Below are 3,688 nucleotides of genomic sequence, written 5' to 3'. Positions count from 1 at the left end.
CCCATCCCCTACTCTCTCTCTCTCATTCTCCCACCCCCTACTCTCTCTCTCTCTCTCACTCCCATCCCCCCTCTCTCTCCCCCTCTCGCACTCCGTCTGCTGCTGCCTACTCTCTCTCTCTCACTTACACACTCTCCCTCTCCCATCCCCTACTCTCTCTCTAACTGCCTACTCTCTCTCACACAATCTCTCTCTCCCATCCCCTACTCTCTCTCTCTCTCTCTCTCTCTCTCTCTCTCCCCCCTATACACAATCCCATCCCCCTTCCTCTCTCTCTTGCTCTCGCTCTCCCACTCCCTCTCCTACTGCCTACTCTCTCTCACTCTTTCTCCCCTATCCCTTACACACTCTCTCATTCTCCCACCCCCTACTCTCTCTCCCATCCCCTACTCTCTCTCCCATCCCATCTCTCTCACTCTTGCTCTCCCATTCCCTCTCCCACTGCCTACTCTCTCTCTCATATCCCCTACTTTCTCTCTCACTCCCTCTCCCACTGCCTACTCTCTCTCTCTCTCATATCCCCTACTTTCTTTCTCACTCTCTCTCCCATCCCCTACTCTCTCTCTCTCTCCTACCCCTATTCTCTCTCTCTCACTCTCTCTTTCTATCCCTTCTACTCTCTCTCTCTCTCTCTCTCTCTCTCCTACCCCCTATTCTCTCTCTCTCTCTCCCCCATCCCCTACTCTCTCTCTCACACACACTCCCATCCCACTCTCTCTCTCTCTCTCTCCCTCCCTCCCTCTCTTCCTACTCTCTCCCTCTCTCCTACCCCCTATTCTCTCTCTCTCACTCTCTCTTTCTAACCCTCCTACTCTCTCTCTCCTACCCCTTATTCTCTCTCTCTCTCACTCTCTTTCTATCCCTCCTACTCTCTCTCTCCCCCATCCCCTACTCTCTCTCTCTCTCTCCCATCCCACCCTCTCTCTCTCTCTCTCCCTCCCTCTCTCCCTCCCTCTCTTCCTACTCTCTCTCTCTCTATCTCTCCCCCTCCCTCCCTCCCTCCCTCCCCCTCCCTCTCTCCCTACTCTCTCACTCTCACTCTCTCCCTCTCTCCCCCTCTCTCACTCTCACTCTCTCTCTCTCCCCTCTCCCATCCCCTACTCTCTCTCTCTCTCTCACACACACACATAGCCATCCCCTTCTCTCTCCCATCCCCTACTCTCACTTTCTCTCTCTATCCCTCTCTCCCTATCCCACCTTCTCTGATCCCCTACTCTCTCTCTCTCTCTCTCTCTCTCTCTCTCTCTCTCTCTCTCTCTCCCTATCCCACCTCCTACTCTCTCCCCATCTTCTAATCTCTCTCATTCTCTACCCTCTCTACCCCTCTCCTTCCCTCTCTATTAAAATTTAGGCTTCAAGAGTATGTGCACGCTAAAGTATGTATGCACTATTAAGACCTAAATTTAAAAAATCTTAAAATAGCATGCATGTGCTATAGCGCACACATGCTATTTAAAGATTTTGATTCTACCAAGCCCAAGGCTTGGTTTTGCCTTAGGGATCCAACCCAGAGACTTGGAATCTCTAAACTGGTCCGAGACGTATTTTGCTACAAACATATAAAGAATGATTGATTTTTCTTGTGTGCTCTCCTTCAAGTTTCCTCATGGTTGAGCATCGATAAAATCAGGTTACATGACATTGTAGGTCTTCGTGTTAGCTATATAACCATATAATTTATTTTTTATTTGAACTATTTCAAGCCTTTCAACTATAATTTCTTCTGAATGTATGCCCATTTTTTTTCAGAAACCAACATGTACTAATTGGGTTGTATATTTTAGCAAAATTCATCGAATTTCACAACAACTTAGTTTTTAAAAAACTAGACTCCATTCTACACACTTTGAAAAAAAGAAGTTCTGATTTTAGATTAGTTTTCAATCATTTCTAGGGGAAGCACACAAATATTTCACATTTTTGGGATGTGTCCAATTAAAAAATTCATAAAAAAAATACACATTATAAAATTACCCCACATAATTTGGGATAAACTACATAGTGTTATGTAACTTTTGACCAGAGTGATTAAAGAATTTCAAAAAAAGGTTAAAGTTTTAGGGAGGCCACACTTTGTACTATGTTATGTTTTTTCTGAATAAACAATACCACTTTCTGTGGCCCCTTTTTTGAGGACCTAAAACTAAACCATTTTGAAAAAAAATAGTAGTTTAGAAACTAGATTCAAAGGACTACTACTTTTATTTTTGTCATATCTTAAAATTTTGAGCGTAACTATCTTCAAATTCTTGTCAAAGTTTAGAAATTGCTGATTTCAAAAAAAAGGTGTCCACTTATACCCTCCTTTTGGCACTACAACTTGGTGCACTTACCCATTTTGGACTTTGAGAAGTCAACAAAAAGCTCTTGGAGAGCTCCACATATTGGTTTAGATTTGGTGTAGGTCTAAACTTACTTATTAGGTGATATATTGATCTAAAAAATTTATGATTTATATTGACTATGGTAACATTATGAGTTTATCACATTGTATATTTTGGAGATTTGAGATTTTATGTCATTGTATACTCAGTTTATATTTTAGATTGGTCCCATGATGATATGGTTATCAATATTTAGTTTTTATATATATGAAGACCTATTGGGTCTACAAGTTGTGTAGTATTGTAAGCTATCTATACTTACAGGTTGCATTTATGGCTTGGGTGTGGGTTGTCTTTTTCCATTAATCTTTCATTATTGATGCATATTTAGATTGGTGGCTTGAATTTTGGTTATCTATGCCATTAACACATGATTTGTTGATTTGTTTTCATGTAGAAGGGATGAGATGTTGTTACTAGTTACAATTATGGTGGAGAATTGTGATTGTCTATTTTATATTAACAAGTTGGACACTTTGAGAGCTAGATGCTCCGTTCATAGATGTGATTATGGTACCATATATTTTAGCATGAAATAATTGGATATAAAATTATTTTAATGGTGCTCATTGGTTTGGATTCCTAATTTATTTGTGGTAGTATATCTTCTTGGTTGAGGATCATGGTTATTTAGTTTCTTTTAAGGAGCTCATAATGTGAACTTTGAGTTCTTTCATAGTTTGATACCTTAGTTGATTCTCATGGTCAGATTATGGTTTTTCATCATGATGTCATGGATAACTTGGATACACAATTTAGTGGGAGCTTGTGACAATGATGAGGTGGTAGTGCAAGATTAGTTCCTAGTTTGGTTTGTATCTTCTTGGGTTGTAGAACTTGGTTTCATTTGACACTAACACTTTGGTTGTGTGTGTGTTGACCTAGATGATCTTCATGTAGGAGGTGGATATCACAATGCCATGGGTGACTTGGTGCTATAGTCGAGTGGGAGTTAATGGAATATATATATATATATATATATATATATATATATATATATATATATATATATATATATATATATATATATATATAATGTTTATAGATGTTGGAGGATGTCTTAGATCTTGTTGCTGTAGAAGCATCTTTGAAATTTGCATGGTGGACTTGGTTTTTCATGGTGTGCGAAGATGGTTTCATTTTGAGGACTCATGGGGTTCTTGGTAGAGGTGTGATTATGCTTTCATTTGACATATTATCCTTGGAGTTGGGATTATTTTTATTATTATGTCATGGTATACTCTTGATACACATTTAGATTTTGACATGTTATGGTGTGTTCATATGGAGCATGTTATCTCTTT

Source organism: Cupressus sempervirens, chromosome 3 (genome assembly GCF_028749045.1).
Source record: "Cupressus sempervirens isolate cs-2001-9-10 chromosome 3, ASM2874904v1, whole genome shotgun sequence".
Taxonomy (NCBI): Eukaryota; Viridiplantae; Streptophyta; class Pinopsida; order Cupressales; family Cupressaceae; genus Cupressus; species Cupressus sempervirens.
Note: the sequence above shows the minus strand (reverse complement) of the source record.